This window comes from Panicum virgatum, chromosome 2N (assembly GCF_016808335.1).
Source record: "Panicum virgatum strain AP13 chromosome 2N, P.virgatum_v5, whole genome shotgun sequence".
Taxonomy (NCBI): Eukaryota; Viridiplantae; Streptophyta; class Magnoliopsida; order Poales; family Poaceae; genus Panicum; species Panicum virgatum.
Window position 1 is genome coordinate 35,845,261 of NC_053146.1, and position 18,532 is coordinate 35,863,792.

Genomic DNA, 18,532 nt, shown 5'->3' on the forward strand with positions numbered 1-18,532 from the left:
TCTTTAGATGCATAAGCATCAACAATGTACTGCTGAAATAGCCGATCACCGCGTATCAGCGTTGTTGCCTCGCATCTACGTTGCTGTAATCGGAAAGCATAATATTCAAGCATGGTAACCTCACCCCTAACTCCAACATGCAAAGTTCCTGAACGGTTATATTTAATTCCTAAATTGAACCCTTGCTCCCCATAAGGGAACAAGATTGGGTACTGTAAGGCCATATAGTTTGCATGAAGATTGCTGATTCTTCTAAGCCCACCACCTCTATCCTGAATGATTACGTCAGAACTCTTCTTATCTTTGGAGAAATCCCCTACTATTAAACCAGCTATCTCAGATCCTGCTGGTGCACTATACTGAGGTGCTTCTTTTGACCTATCGTGCAGGAGCCTAAGGCGTAAAGGCTGGACTTGGCTTCCTCCCAAAAGGTCCCTAGCTGCCCTAAATGATTTTACCAGCTCATTCGACTCGTCGAACATCCGTACCAAGCCTTCAACAATTTTTTTTATCAACTCCATTATCTTTATCGCACTCCCTGTCCCTATCAAAAATTGACATTCGATTCCGAATCTCATTTTCAGTGTCAAAAATATAGAGTTGTGCATACACTGGGGGTGTACCCTCATCCGGTAGCAAAGAACCAATCCGATGATGGACCTGACCATTAATTTTGAACACATATGGCCCAGGTTCCTTATTTATACCAGTATCAATTTTGGCACCAAGTGATGTGAAAGCGAACATTGAATTATATGATCTGATGGACTTAATGAAGTATTTAGACAAAACATCACCGTGTGGATCCAGCAACCCAGCCAGGAACTGAGGAGGATCCCTTTGAAACGGCAAGACAACTTTACCTCCACGACAACAAAGATGGAAACGAATACAGCCTCCTTCACCTGAGTAGGACCTTTTCACGCGCTCCTGGTGCCAGAACTGCACGCTGCAGTATTGGCACGCGTGCGTAGGAGGGCCGTAGTATGAAATCCCAGGTGTAAGGTACACTGTACAGCCATCAGGAGAATAGGTAAGCCACACAAATGATCACTCAAATGGTTCTTTTATGAGTGCCTCTAATAAAATAATCTAGGCTAAATATTCACACCTTGATTTTCCGCCTGGGCCAGACACTTTCCTGCACCACGAATCAAAACCAGCGTTCACTAATAAATAGGGGAACCTATAAAGTGGACACAAAGAATCATTCAGTTCACCGTCTTTCTTTCCCTGTCTTGTGGATCTTCGGCGAGCCTGCCTCCTACGAACTGTACCCTCAGCAGTTGCCACTGATGGAGAAGGGAAGAAAAAATCTAGCATAACTATCAGGTCAATAAAATCAAAACTATACTCTTGGGGCATGAGAATGGAAAGAGCAAAAGTCTATGGGCAGCTTTTTCGTGTTTCCATAATCACCAAACAAGTGCAGGCAACCTGCATGGATCCCACGCATACTGGTATTTGTGTTTGTAAAATTATTCCTTGCATAATTCGTTCCTTGCAGGGAAAAAAACTCCTAGGCCAAACAGGTTCTCTGTGCGGGATCGCTAAGTCCATTTCCATTATCTGGCGGACATCATTATCCCCAATCTTCCCTATTACAGGGCCAGCCTCAGGATTTCGAACATGGTATTCAAATTCTCACAAGGATAATTTTTTTTCATGGCTTAAATCCTGGTACCTGGAATCTATAAGTGAGTACAACATCAATTAGTGCAAATGGGCTATATAATATAAGAGGAACAGAATGAGTTATCTAAGTTGGATCAAACGCAACGATCAAACTAAAGTAAGTAGGCAGCTGTATACTTTTAGTACATATTAGGTACCTCTTATCGCTAGTGCTCCATAATACATGACGAACAGGCCACCAGGAGTCAAATCGGAACCAAAAAATTAGTACCTCCACCGAGACGCAATTCCTCGCTCGCGGTTCACAGCTTGGCTGCTGCTGGCCACCGCGGAGGTGCGGAACCCCTGCGGTGGTGCAGCCTTAGCGGCTAGCGCACGGTGGCCGCTCGCCTCTCGGCTGCCGCCGGCCCTACGAAGACGCAGAGCCCCTGCAGCATGCAGGCCTAGCACGTATGCGCTGGGACGCTTGAAGCTTGCCACTCAGCTGCCGTCAGCCGCCGCGTAGACGGGGCTCCTGTAGGCCTAGCGCTCGCTCGGCCTCCGCCGGACACCCTCGTCGAGCCGAACGGCCGGGCGCTGCCCGCTGTGCCGGCAGCGCTGCTGCGCCAGGGACAAGACGACCGGGCCGGCCGGGCACTAGTTGCGGCAAGGCGGCGCTGGTGGGGATCGGTTGGGCTGGAGGCTGGCCAGGAGCACGTTTTTTGGGCTACTTGAGCATGTGTGGGCCAGCGGGGGTAGGTGGGCTGCTAGATTTTTTGGGCCAAAGTACAGACTGGAACACCAGAAGCCTGTATTGTTGTATAATTTTCGTTTTCTCCAATCAAATACATAGGATATACTGTATACATAAATTTGTTGGTTAAAAATCATGGCATCCAGTTGAGTACCCTTGTATTTAATGGGGCCCGCCACTGCCCTATCACCTTCCAGGAGCACCCGTATACAATTTCAGCTCTGTATTTGCTAAACTTTTTCCCCAAAATTCTACCCTCAAAAAATTCTTTTCGAAAAGGTGGTAAACGTTGCTCTTTAATTTATTATTCCTATTTTGGGGTGCCCATTATTAATTTCCTGTGATCTCAACGCATAATATTTTGTTCGGTGCATGTGTACTGCACGAACACCTACGTATAGCAAGGGAAAAGATGAAACAACATGACGGTGCCAGCACACCTGATGTGCAGGTAGCTGCTTCTTTACCGTGCCATCTTTTCCTTGTCTATTTAGACGAAGAAGCAGCATCCATATGGCATTTCTATACCTGTGTCAGAAGGCTGCAAGACCTACCTGCTAAAAAGGACGTCAAGAAGAAGAAGGGCACAAATAAAAGGTAACCAAAGCAAATCTTAGAGCAAGGAAAGTCAAATAAAATACATAATTAGCAACGGAATGTATTAAACAACGGTAAATAGTACATAGTTAAAAAAAAACACGTGAGCTCTCTATAGAGGCCCCCCAAAATGCACGTTCTTACTCCGTCTCATAATTATTCATAACCCCTATTAGCACAGTAATTATACAAATTTTATTTCTCCAAAACTATAGTAGGACCTTTATTATATCTCATCAGTTGTCTACACAAATCACTTCTCTAGAATATGTCACTTATCTAGGATATTGCCGGTTCAAACTATACATGGCTGTATAGCATGCTATGTTAAGAAACACACCGTTTAGCTAGACCAAAAGATCTTTGCAGCTGCCAAGAATTCTAGGGGCTCAAGTGTGCACTATATCAAGACTACGGGAGAGGGTGCGCTGAAGGGAGGGGTGCGATGAAAAGAAGGCAGCCCCATGCTTTTATAGCCAGGCGACGCACTAGACGTTAAGGAAAGTTATAGAGATGAACAGACGGGTGAGAAAATGGATACCTATATGCAATAGTGCACATTCATTAAATGTTGTGTCCTCCCTTGAGAACGGTTCTACCAAGCACACCAAATTTCACTGGCTTGGTGGCAGCACCATCAATGCACAAGCTCACGTCGCTTTCAAAGTTTGGAGGAAGGTGGCAGCACCATCAATGCACAAGCTCACATCGCTTTCAAAGTTTGGAGGAAGGACGACATCAACTTGCAGACCAGCCTGACGCAGTACATCAACTTGCACTGGATGAGCACTCCCAACCTTCAGAGAAAGGAGAATGAGTTTATCTGAGTCGCACAAATTACATCGAATGGATCAGCTTCACGAGGCTAACGTGGACACGCTCGGAGGCCGCCGAAACGGCGTGGCCTCATGAATATCCCATTGTCAACTACTTGCGCAAAGTCAGCGGTCAGCACATTGTTAACCAGCAATAACAGTTGGGAGATTATTTTTCAACTGAAATCATGCTCCATAATGGCAGGATCAACCAACAAGTAATTTTTTTTTGTGCAGAACCAACAAGTAAACATGAGACAAAAGAGTTGACCATGAGCTGATTAACCTCCAGAAACAATAACAACTGGTTCGTCGACCAAAGCATTTGACCATATTACTGTAAAGCTTCAGCCTTTATGTTGAGTATGATGCCTGATTACTCTTCGGTGACCAAATTTTGGCATCATTAAGTTGCATCTTGCATACCAACGACATTCCATCATGAAGGCTTACACTTCAGAAATTAATCTAAAAAAAAGTGGCGAAATAAATTCTCGAATTTTCTACAGAAGCTATCATCCATTCCTGATTGTGGATCCTTGTCAAAGTATATATCACGGATTCAGGTAAAAGATGCAGCCTACAGAATCCCCTATCAACGAACCAACAATTAGAAAGTAGGATACACGTGTGGAAAATTTGCTCCTAATTGTTAGATCAATCATGCCAGGTTATGAGCATTGCAACGCATCGGCGGATGATGTAGAGTCTGGTCTTCTGCTGGCTCAGTGCCCTCTTTAGGCCCTTGAGCTCCAGAGCAGGAGCACCCAACCTCATCTTCATCTTGCGAGGAGAAAAGTTGGTTGAGGATGATGAGACAAATTTCGGGTTGGGATTGGATTAGATGTTGGTTTGTCTGGTCTGAGTTGCATGGTTTATATAGCACTACTAGAAAACAGGCCAAAGGTCCTGGCCAAAGGTACCAGCTGCTGTTGCAACCGGTACTAATGTCACGCATCAGTACCGGATGCAAAAGCAGCTGGTACCTTTGACCAGCGGCGATCAAAGGTAAGGGGTTTGGTACCGGGTTAAAGCATCACCCGGTACCAAAACTTTAATATAGGAACCGGTTAGTGCCACCAACCGGTACCAAAAGCACAAGGAGGAATAGGTACCGGTTGGTGGAACCAACCGGTGGCTAAAGGGTGGACAATGGCACCGGGTTTTGCTATGACCCGGTGCCGCCATGTGCCCACAACAAAGGAACCGGTTGGTAACATCAACCGGTGCCTATGCCTTTTGTTTGGCACCGGTTGTTGAGCACCAACCGGTGCCTTTGAGCCACGCCTATAAATACCCCAACCCCTCCCCCCTCCAAGCTGCCGTGAACTCACTGTTCATGGTAGCTGAGTGAGGGGAGGGGAGGCGAATTTTTGTTTTTTTTCAAAAAAGGTTAGTTATTTTTCTCCATAACTTAGCAATTGGTTTTTAGAAGCAGTTATCATTTAATTTATTTGATAAGTGAATAGTATCTATTTATTATAGTTATATGCATTATCAATTATATATTTGAATTCAAATTTATTATAGTATGAATGAACTATTTGTACACTACAATGATGTATATAAATGTATTGTGGACCTAGATGAGTCGGCAATGGATGTACATGGCCGATCGGCGTTCAAAGGAGTTCATTGATGGCGTGCATAAATTCATAGAAGCGGCCGAGAAAGACAAGTATGACGGTTTCGTTCGTTGTCCATGCAAATTCTGTAAGAATGAGAAGGATTACTCATCATCAAGAACCATCCATAGTCACTTGTTCAATAGTGGTTTCATGCCAAACTACTATGTTTGGACCAAGCATGGCGAAAGAGGAATTGTGCTGGATAATAATGTAGAAGAAGAGGACAGGATTCCTGACTTTGCAGCCAATTATAATTCCTTTTTCAACGACACTGCAATGGGTGAGCCTGAAGAAGATACTGAAGGATACGTTGTAGAAGATGATCTTGGTCAGATGCTGCGCGAAGTTGAGGAAGGTTGCGAAACAGAAAAGGAATCGAGAGATCTGAAGCGTATGTTGGAGGACTACAGAACATTGTTGTACCCTGATTGCAAACAAGACCAAAAGAAGTTGGGTACCACATTGGAATTATTGCAATGGAAGGCATCAAATGGTTTGTCTGACAAGGGATTCGAGGAGTTGCTGAAACTTATAAAAAACTTACTCCCTGAGGGTAACCCCTTGCCGGAGACAACATACGAGGCAAAAAAAGTTGTTTGTCCTTTAGGATTAGAGGCACAGATACATGCTTGTCCTAATGACTGCATCCTATATCGAGGTGAGTATGAAAATTTGGATTCATGCCCTGTATGCAACGCATGCCGGTATAAGATCCCCCAAGATGATCCGGGCGACGTTGAGGGGATGCGTGTCAAGAAGAGGGTGCCTGCCAAGGTGATGTGGTATTTTCCTCTAATACCACGTCTGAAACGTTTGTTCGTGAACAAAACGAATGCTAAATTGATGCCATGGCACAAAGAAGGACGTAAGCAAGACAATATGTTGAGACACCCCGCTGATGGGTCGCAGTGGAGAAAAGTGGACAGAACATTCCCAACATTTGCAAATGAAGTGAGGAATATAAGGTTCGGCTTAAGTACGGATGGCATGAATCCTTTCGGTGAGCAGAGCAGTGGTCATAGTACCTGGCCTGTAACACTCTGTATATACAACCTTCCTCCCTGGTTGTGTATGAAGCGGAAATTCATTATGATGCCGGTGCTTATCCCCGGCCCGAAGCAACCCGGTAACGATATAGATGTGTATCTGAAACCACTGATTGAGGATCTTCTATTGTTGTGGAAAGATGAGGGTGTTCATATGTGGGATGCGCACGCAGAGGATCATTTTAACCTGCGTGCATTGCTTTTCGTAACCACCAACGATTGGCCAACACTAAGTAACCTCTCCGGACAATCCAATAAGGGTTATAGGGCATGCACCCATTGTTTAGAAGAAACCGACAGCATGTACCTCAAGCACTATAGGAAGATCGTGTATATGGGTCATCGTCGATTTCTTCCGATCAAGCACCCATTAAGGAGGAGGCATGCTCACTACGATGGAAAGGCAGATCATCGTACCAAGCCTAGGCACCGTTGTGGGAAAATGGTGTTTGAAATGGTCTAAGATATAAAAGTAGTATTCGGAAAAGGACCCAACAGCAAATCAGTGCAGAGTGATGACGGACGTGCACATATGTGGAAGAAGAAGAGTATTTTTTGGGAGTTACCTTATTGGGAAGTCTTAGACGTCCGCCACGCAATTGATGTATGCACCTAACAAAAAATCTTTGTGTGAACCTTCTAGGTTTCCTTGGTGTCTACGGTAAGGCAAAGGATACATTGGAAGCGCGGCAAGATCTTCAACGTATGAAACAACAGGCCGCCCTACATCCAGAAAAAAGGGATAAAGGACGTCATTATCTAGGTCCTGCGTGCTACACTCTTAGTAAGGAAGAGAAGCAAAGTATGTTCGACTATTTGAACAGTATCAAGGTCCCATCAGGCTACTCTTCGAATATAAAGAGGCTACTGAACTTGAAAGAGAAGAAATTCGCACACGTAAAGTCCCATGACTATCACGTGTTGATGACGCAATTGATTCCAATTGCACTTAGAGGTATTCTACCAGCTAATGTTCGAGCAACAATCATAAAGCTATGTGCATTTCTCAACACAATTTCTCAGAAGGCAATCGATCCATCGAGTTTAAGCAGGCTACAAGAGGATGTTGTCCAAAGTTTAGTCAGTCTTGAAATGATATTTCCTCCATCATTCTTCAATATTATGACGCATCTTCTAGTTCACCTGGTCAAAGAGATTGGTATTCTTGGTCCTGTTTTCCTTCATAATATGTTCCCTTTTGAACGATACTTTGCAGTACTAAAGAAATACGTTCGTAATCGGGCTCGTCCAGAAGGAAGCATTGCAAAGGGTTACATCATAGAGGAGGTCATTGAATTTTGTGTTGACTATGTGGAAGAACTCTGCTTAATTGGGATTCTAGTATCACGTCATGAGGGGCGGCTGATTGGAAAGGGCACACTTGGAAGAAAATCAGTAAATGCCACAGATCATGCCACGTTGAGCAAAGCACATCTCACAGTTCTGCAACAATCAGCCTTGGTGGCTCCATACATGGAGGAGCACATGCAAATTGTGCGAAGTATATACCCTTTGAAGTCTGAGACATGAATTACAAAACATCATAACGATTCATTCGCCACCTGGTTGCAGAAGGAAGTCATGGCCAACGATCAAATTCATGAGCAGCTAGCTTGGCTGGCCAGGGGTCCGGCAAATTCAATCCTGATGTACCAAGGATATGAAATTAATGGTTACACATTTTATACAAGAGCCCAAGATAACAAGAGCACCAATCAAAATAGTGCTGTCCGTATAGATGCCACCGACTCTAGTGGCCAAACGAACTCATATTTTGGTTACATTGAAGAGATCTGGGAACTCGACTATGGGCCGTTGAAGATACCTCTATTTCATTATCAATGGGTTAAACTCACAGGAAAAGGTGTCGATATCGACGAATACGGAATGACAACGGTAGACCTCAAAGAGCTTGGCTATCGAGATGAACCATTCGTCCTAGCTAAAGATGTCACTCAAGTTTTCTATGTGCAGGACATGTCTAGCAAAACGAGAAAGGACAAGTCCAGGAATAAATCAAGTTTTGTAGGTGCCGGAGATGAGGCAAAGCGCCATATTGTTCTGGCAGGAAAAAGAAAAATTGTGGGAGTCGACGATGTCACAGATGAAGAAGAATACAATAAGGTTGAAGATATGACTCCGTTCGCAGTGGAGGTTGACACAAGTATTCTTTTAGCCGAAGTGGAGGCTCCGTACGCACATCATGATCATAATGAAGGGACGATTGTAAAGCGAACCATCGTTAATATTCCCTTAGTTGAATGATTATGTCTTGTAATATTTTCTGTGAACATTATTAGATTTCTTATGCAATGAATTGATTTATTGGACAATTAAATGATTTATTATGCAATTATTTGATTTATTATGCAATTAAAATGATTAGTTATGCACCTAAATGATTTATCATGTAATATTTAGAATTATTTTGCATTTAAATAATTTATTATGCAATTATTTGATTTATTATGTAATTAAAATAATTAGTTATGCACCTAAATGATTTATTATGTAGTAATTAAAATTATTGTACATTTAAATGATTTATTATTGTGCACCTAAAACCATAGTTAATATTTTCTTAGTTGAATGATTTACTAGTCAGTTAATAAATTTATTGAGCAAATAACAAATTTATTAGACAATTATTTTAACTATTAGACAATTATTTAAATTATTAGATAATTATTAGATTTTCTAGGCAATTATCAGATTTATTATGCAAATATCAGATTTATTACGAATTATGAGGCAATTAATAGATTTACAAGAGAAAAAGAAAGGGGAAAAGAAAAGATAACCTTTGGTACCGGTTGGAAAATCCAACCGGTACCTTAGGGTCCTATTTGGGTAAAAAAATTGGGGCGTCGCGCGGGAGTCGAACCGTGGTCGCGAAGCCCAAATTTCCGCGAGTTACCATTGGGATACTGACGAATTCCGTTCAAAGGGGGTCAAAGAAGAGTGAAAAGTGAACTTCAAAAGGCCTAAGGTACCGGTTTTGTTAATCTACCCGGTACCATAGGGGCTTTTCATTTCCCGCCCGTTGGGCCCTAAGGCACCGGGTGTGCGGAGAACCGGTACCTAAGGCCTCACCTAAGGCATCGGTTGGAGATACAACCGGTACCTAAGGCCTACATAGGTACCGGCTGAATTTTTGATCCGGTACCCTTGGCCAGGGGTAAAAGTCCGTTGCCTTCTTCCTCCCAATTCTCCACTGCTCCTCAATTCCTCCGGTCGACCGCCGCCGCCCTCCATCTCCGCGCGCGCACCGCCGACCTCCCTGACCCCTCCACCGTCTTCGCAGCTCGATCACGAAGTTCCCCGTGGAGTCCAGAGGCCCGGAGGACCCCTGCACCGACCCGTCCACGAGCACCGCGCACGGGATTTTCCCCGGAACTCCGCGCCGGTGAGTTCTATGCGCCGCCGCGATTACTCGCCGCTGGCGATCCCCCGGCCACGCTGACCCCTTGTACACATCCGCAGCAACACACCGCATTGATTCGAGGAGACCGGAGGCCCGGAGCAAGCCCTGCAGCGCCCCTTCCCCGAGCTCCGCACCATCCTCGCCGCCGGAGCTCGCCGCCAACCCTGTTGTGTCACGCCCCCGACCGTTTAAAGCCTCGGTGAGCACCCTCTAGTCCCTGCCATGCTTTTACGCTAGATTGCTTTAGCCCATAGCGCACCCCAGCAGCCTACACGCCACGCGCCGGCGAACCCCGCCGCGCAGGGCCGTCGCCGTCGTAGCACACGTCGCCACGGACCTCCCCGAGGGCCGCATAGGCCTCAAGTGGACAACGCATGTCGCGTAGTCCCTTCCCGACCCAAACCCCAGCTCGATTCACCCCGGAAACGCTGAGTTCGAACAACTCCGGCCGTGCTCCGCCGCGGAGCAAGGCCGCCGGCGAGCCCCGCGCGCCCAGTCGATCCCAGACGCCCGATCCTCAGCCCACGGACGAGATTAGATCACATCCGGATCTAATCTGAGCCGCGGGATCGTGATCCAATGGATCAGATCCGCGCATACCACTTCGGCCTGGACATTTTGCTAAAGAGCCCCTGCACTTTCTGAGTATCAACCCGCGCTCCTGTCCTATTCAAAAGTATTTGCAGTTCAGCCCAAAATCTTGCACGGACCCCCCTGAACTTTCCAGTAATAGAACCCGCCGTCCAGCCCTTGTAGTTTTGCGAGTTAGACCCTAGATCTATGCGTTATTTATGTTTGGGTCCTCGGTTTTTGCAGAAAACCCCTAGAAACTCTGTTTTTCTTACAGTTAAGCCCCTAGATCTTGTTTTAAGCCTAGTTTTCGCGTTCTAGCTCCGTTTTAGGCGTTCTTTATGTCCACGCGATCGTTGTAACGCGTAGAATATTTCTAGCATAGTTTTGGTTGCTGTTTTCATGTATTGTTGTACTGTTTCTTAGTTTTTGCTATTGTTTGCATGTATGTTTATGTTGTGTATTGTTTTTGGCCATGTGTTCGTGAGTAGACGTTGATCCATCTGAGTAACCCCAGTACCAGTACCCGGAGCAGCCATCTTCTGAGCAGTTTGAGCAGCAGGAGCAGTTTGAGGAAGGCAAGTATTTATGTATTTACTGTACGCCTATAAGGACTTTCCTAGCCACTTTATATCCTTTATATATTGTGTATAATTTAGTTATAGAATTTAGTTATTAGAGAGACTTTATTTAATCATGTATTTAAATAGAGAGTGAATAATGGTTGTATTTATGTATTTATCATGTATTTCTGTAACTCATGTATTTATCATGTAACTCGTGTAATGACGACGAGTAACGACAACGAGTAACGAAGAGTAACGACGACGAGTAATTTCGTATTCGCTCTCTAACTCGCAACCCCGTTCCTCGACCCCGTTCCACGACACACACACACACACTCTGTCTAATACACTCTAACACACACACACACACTCACACTAACACACACAGACACACACACACACTCACTAACTCTCTCTCTTTCTCTGTCCCTCTAACATACACACACACTCTCTCTCTCAAACACGCATATTCGTTCAAAGAATTGAATTCTCCTGCTTCATTTAAGGATGGACACATACTCTAACACATTTTTATGGTTTCAGTTAAGGATGGACCCCTTCGGTGATGAGCAGGCTGCCGGGCAATACATGTTGGATGCAATAAACGAAGATACGAGGGCTAACACCACCCAGGCAATCGCTGAAGAAGATGCTCGGACAGCTGATTCGTTCCTGAACATGTCTGGAGATGCCGATGAAGAAGATGATGACTTTGCGCCGCCACCCAATCAACAGCAGCATGTTCCAATACGAATCGAAAAACTATAGGGTCAGTTGGATCCATGCCACTCCAATTTCTTGAAATTGGATCTCATGTTGAAAATCATGCCATTGAGTGGCATGATTTTGAACGAGACACCCAATTTCACGGAGTTGTGGTCGCATGAATCGAATTTTCCCGGGTCAGTTGGATCCATGCCACTCCAATTTCTTGAAATTGGATCTCATGTTGAAAATCATGCCATTGAGTGGTGACTTCGGTAGTTTAGTTTTGCGATTAACATATCTTTTCTGTAATTTAGTCGACCTCCACATCGACTTCGTTGAGCCAGTCAAAAGGGAGATGCCGGCCAACCAAGAACATGGAGGGAAGACAGGTCATCAGAGAAGTGGACGCAGAGGGCTGTCCAAGTGCTCCAGAGGATGCTAGCACAAAATTTATCAACCAATGTGGGGTTATTGTTCGGGCAAGAATTCCGATCACCACAAGTCTATGGAAAATGACCAAACCCGAAGAACAGCAACACGCCGTGCCTGCACATCAGAAGGAAATGCTATGGGAGGAGTTGACCAAGAACTTGTGAAGAAATGTGCCTTGAGAAAGATGGCCCTTGCCTTTGCAACTTTCAAGAAGAAGTTGTACACCAATTACGTCAAGAAGGATAAGGAGCCGAACTGGGACGATCTTCCTCAGGTTAAACCATACTAGGAGGAGTTCAAACAATACAAACTATCAGAGGAAGCCCAAAAAAAATCCAAACAAGCCAAGGTGAATGCAGCAAATAAGAAGTACAACCACCACCTTGGGGCTGGCGGGTACAAGAAGTCAGTTAAAAAATGGCAGAAGATGGAGCAGGACCTTATAGATAGAGGCATCAGGCCGACGACTTGGGATTGGCTGGATAGATCCAAGTGGTGGTTATTTGCTAATGGCGTGACACTAAACCAGTTGGATGGAAGTTTGGTCATGCCCGAGCATATGCAAGAAGTGTCCCGCGATCTAGTCGCCGCAATAGATGAGACTCAACAAGGAACATTCCATCCTCAAAGGGAGAATGATGAGCTAACAAGGGCATTAAAGTATCCGGAATACCCTGGACGAGCCCACGGCATCAGCGTGGTCCCATGGAAAGTTGCTTGGGCCGAAGATCCCTCTTACAAGACTCACCGAAAGAGCAAAGCCGAACAGGAAGAGAAACTTCGTGCCATAGAAGAAAAGATGAACAAGAAGGTTGCGTCCTTGGAATCTCAGATGGACGCCAGGGTCAATGAGGCGGTGCAGCTAGCTCTGAGCCAAAGGGGCACTGCTGGGTCGCACCCGGATGTTGTGATAAGTCCGGCCTCTCAGCGACGCAGCAGCTGTGCATCCACGGCGGCGCCCGACGTACAAGCGGAACAGCAACCCCAGATTGAGCCAACGGCGGTAGATGACCAGAGGTATCCAGTGGATGATGTGACCATGCCGACACCATGCGAGCTTCATGTGCGAGCAAGAAATATATCCATTCATGTCGCATACGGGTCAGCCCTGCCCCTGAATCCTTCTACTACAATTCATGGAAGGCCGATACCTCCTGGCTACACCTCCGTCACAGTCGAGTAGATAGTTGGAAACAATGAGGATCTTGAGCTCGACTTCATTGGAGGGGATGGAGAGAAGACATTGGGAGACGCACTGCACGAGGTCGTTCTATGGCGCAAGGCCGACATCAAACTTACTACAAGCACAACGGCTCCCATGCAGACCGATCGCCCGTCTCCGCGGCCTACCTCACCGCCGTCCCCACTACCACCTCCTTCACCACCGTCTCCGCCGGCGCAAAGGGCCACGAATACTCCAACTCCTCCTACACTAGAAAAGGGAAAGAAAAAGACAGCATCCCTCCCAGCGGCTGGACCCTCAAAGAAGAAGCAGAAAATGGTCGAAAGACAATTAACCTACGAGAAAACCGCTGAGCAGTTGGAAGAGGAGACTGCTCGATATATAAAAGAACAATTGAAGCCTAAAGTCCCCCCGCCGAGGGAAAAGGTACCTCTAGAACTAGGGAAAAAGCTTATCACAAACCTAGACAACCCACCAAAACCGAAAAGCTTACCCTCGGACTATGATCGTACTCTGACAAAGGCACACAAGGTGAGAAATTTGAAGAAAAAATGTGGCAAGACCATTCCTCAGCTTGGCACACAACAAAAAGAACTCGAGCCCCTCCGGGTGCCAGGGTTGCCACTCCTACACCCGACGGACGTACAACTCCAGGCGGACCTACATGCCGCAATATTTCTTTCTGAAACTGGATTAACGCTAGAGAAGGCAACGGGGCATGTGGAGGCAAAAATCCCTGTCGCTCGCACTATTACTCCATTCCAGCATGGAAAACCGTTTGTCACTGAGGAAGAGGAGAAAAGTCTAGGCACGCAGATGTTCAATTTGCATAGATGGTACCTGCGAATGGCGAAAGACGAAGGGAAAATGTTTGGAGTCAAGTATCGTGACCATGATTTATTCCGCGGGGAGGACGACTTCTGGGTGTACTTCCAAAATTTATATGACATTTACCATCGACAAGCCCTCGACGCCTCTATCATCACCATTTGGGTTTTGTAAGTATCACTTACCTCTACATTAATACTTTTTGTTAACAAAAACATAATTATATGTGTGCATTATAAAATTTCTATTGCATCGTTTAGACAGGAGATCCAAAGAAGCCGAAAACATGGATGGCACCATCAGATCGGCTTCATGTCTCCTTTGCTAGTCAACCAGAAATTGATCAACAAAAGTTACAAGGAAACGTGCGAAAACATGTACGATTCGTTGACTAGGCAAAGTTACAAATCCTATATATTCATACCATACAACTTTGGGTAAGCCTTGATCGACTCAAACCTCTGCTATATTACTAAATAAATACTAAGTTGTCTAATACATTTATGTATATATCCTATCTATATCTGCAGTTATCATTGGATTTTACTCATACTTTCCGTAGAGACCGGCAATCTTATAGTCTTTGACTCAATGAGAAATCCAAAGTCCGCAATCCAACATATCATAGACCCCTTGAACAGGTAAGTTCAGTTTGCACAATCAAATCTTTTTTCTGTTAATAACAATTCCTGAATATCAAACTTAACTTTGAGCGCAGGGTTTGGAAAAAATTTGTGAAAAATAACAAAGGACGTGGTCAATGGAGGCCCGAACTGAACGTTAACATGGATTATCCGGTATGTTCATTCATAAAGATTTGTCTAGTTAAGTATATAATCCCAAATTATTCTAAATTGAGTAATTTATTTGTTTCTCCTTAAGTGTGCGAGACAACAACAAGGAACTGATTGGTGCGGGTACTACATATGCGACTACTTGCACATCATGACTCCATGCGGGAAGGCTACTGATGAAGAAACGAGAGTACGTCCAAACCGTTCACTAGTATATTTTCATAATTGTACTAACGCACATAATATTAATGCTTTTTTCCTAAATGATAGATGTCTCAAATGGGGGATGAATGTTACTCTACTGATCGGATCAACGCCGTGTGCGAGCAGCTCGCCGGATTCATTTTGAACGAGATCTTGGATCCTAGAGGCGAGTTCTACCACGACGGTCACATCTATAGAGGACTTCCATCGACATCCTGAGGGGACTAGTAGTTGGACGGCTAACATGACTTGTACATTTGTAAATATTTTTAAACATTATGCCTTGATGTTTGTAAATTTGTAAATATATTAGTTCATCTAATTAGCTTAATTATATGCTCGCATTTCACTTTTAGTTAGTTTCAAATATTCTCTGAAAACGAACACGAACAACCAATGAACGTAGAGTACTGTAGAGCTTGAGTGCGTTTAGCAATTATAAAAGAATAAACAGTAATAAATATAACAAACAAAACTAGATTTGGGAAAAAAAGGGAAAAGGTCATTGGTACCGGTTGGAAATACCAACCGGTACCAAAGGGGCTGCCACCTTACGTCAGCGTGGAAGCCTCTTTGGTACCGGCTGGTATTTCCAACCGGTACCAATGGAAGCCTAAGGCACCGGTTGAAAAACCCGGTGTCTTAAGTAGAGGCCAATGGTCGCGGTTGCGGGGCACCGGTTGGGAAACCGGCTGATGGCCGTTTTTTATTCTATATATTGACGCTCATAAAATTCCATTTTTAAATGTCAATTTGATCAGAAAATTATGAGAGTTTATATTTTTTACATGCATAATTACCCAAAATAAATCGAAAACCCAATATACCTTTGGAAAATATGCAATGTTGGAAAATGAGCAAAAAAGCAGGTTACACACACCTATTGAATCCGAGGAAAAAAATACGTCGACCAATCAGACCGCGAGAATCAGACTCACACAGATCAAAGGGCCCACCTGCAGAGCAACCACCTTAGGACAAAGGCCAAGCCACCCAAGCAAGTGACCAGGGCCCATAGGACAGCCACCCAGTCGGGGATGGTTGGGGCCCAAGGCTGGTCAGCCGACCGGCCCATGGCACAACCACCTTACCTCCTTCGATGTGGCAGCATCTCATTGGCTCCCAAGGTCGGTTCAAGGAGGCTCAACAGAACTCACTCGTGCACACCCATGGCCCCCTATTATAAATAGTAGGGGGGTGAGAATGAGAACACACCACAAGCTTCAACATTTGCTCAAGCTTCCATTTATCTCTTGTTTGGTCCATAGACTAGTGGAGTTGAGGCTGAAGTACCTGTTTGTCTGGAGTTAGAATGATTATGTGTATAGTGTAATATATGATGAGTTGTATAATTAACTGCAAGTATATAAAACCCGAGTTGTTATCTCCTTTCTTTCTCACTGCCTTAGGAATATACCTCTATCTATTATTTATCTTACCTCTGTTTATGCAATTGAATATCCAGCAAGAACTATTCATCAACTTATGTATCTATTAACCACCGCCTTCACTGCGGAAATATAAATGATAACCCTGGTTTATTCCCATGTAAAATGCTTCAGCAGTATTCCGTTGCGGATTCATTTCATGACTTACTAGGAGCGTCCCGGCCAAACCAGAGGCCCAGTGCGAAATGTTAAGATGGGCCCATAGTATCTTAATAAAATTAAAAAATAATAATAATGCTCGATGTCTTGGCACTGTGCAGGCGCACGGTAAGGACGGAGATCGGAGGGCCGAGGCCCTGACCCTGAGCCTGAGGCGCTGTCTGCGGCAACCACAGTGTGCAGCGGCGTCTAGCGGCGTATAGGCTGCCATAGCTGTCTAGGAGTGGGCATGGTCAGTGGGCATCTCACGAGTCACGTCTGGCGACCGGCATCGGCCGGTCGATATCGTGACGGCGACTGCCAGGCACGGGTCCGTTCCGCCTCCATGAGGCACGAGTGTCAGTGCGCGATGTGGCGTCGATCTTGCCTTCGGTGTCAGTGATCGAGTCGAGCACCGCCGCAACCGCCGAGCGGAAGGCTGGGCATCGGACTATTGACAATCAGGAATACGATGTGTGACTTCTGGTGCAATTTGGACCTCATTTTGCTACGGATTTGGCTGCAAATTAACAAAATTGAAGCCTCCTATATTACTATACATAAGGTATACTTTATATTTTGGAGGCCCTTCAAATTTGGGGTCCCTGTGCGATCGCACAACTTGCACACCCCTAGGGACGCCCCTGTGACTTACAAAATACCTCATCTCGGGCTATTGCTAACCTTAATATAACAATTACAAACTAAATCATGTGATAACTACATCTAAAAATAACTATCACATGTATAAACTACATCCGATGCTAACTATGTTTAAAAAATTATTTGCTAAGTCACGGATAAAATTGCTAACCTTTTTATTAAAGAATTGTAAAAAATCACCTCCCCTTTTCTCACTTGGCCGCCATGAACAGTAAGTTCATGGTAGCTTAGGGGTGGGTATTTGTAGACGCAGCCCAACGGCACCGGTTGGTGCCCCTGATCTAGTGCTAATTCTAATTCATTAGCACCGGGTCAAGGCACCAACTGGTGCCTTAGGCCCGTGCTACTACCGGCACCAGGTCGTGGCTTGACCTGGTGCCAAAGCTGGCACAATTAGCGCTGGGTCGTGCCACGATCCGGTGCCTAGATGGATACTTCCCACTGACAATGCATGCGAAAAATACCAATGGGTTGATCTGGCCCAGTTATCCTTCGTAATAGCATATACAACCACTGAATTCAGTCTGAAGCAACCTTTGCGTGCACTCTTTCTTTCTTTAATAACCAATGCCGGCCACCAGTTTGCTTACTACATCAAAAGTAGCATACAAAAGGTGCACATATCTTGTTTCCAAATGGATACGAAAATTATGATTATTTATGAACTATCATTGACTCAACACTTAATTGCTGCAAAGTTCAAGAGGCCAGACAGATAAAATTTGAGAGAAGAAATAAATTAAAGCGAGGTAATTAACCTGTATTAACATCTGAATCTCTCCATCTTTACAACACTAGCAACTAGCCATACCTTTCACAAGGGGCAGGAAAACAAAGATCCTTTACATCTATGTGATGACATGTCAAGCTCGTCATATCCAGGCCACCCACCAAACTGGCATAAATTGGAAAAATGAAAAATAAAAAGGCACAATATTGTGCTAGATTCTTGAGTCAGTCACTCCAGCGGATGACGCATCAACGGATGTTGTATACCCTGGCTTTCTTCAGCTTGAGCGTGCTCTATAGTTTCCCCTTCTGCTGGTTCTACCCCTTCTCCATGCCTGACAAGCTGGGCCTGAGCAATGCGGTTCGGCAAATGTCTAGCTGCTCAGTGCTG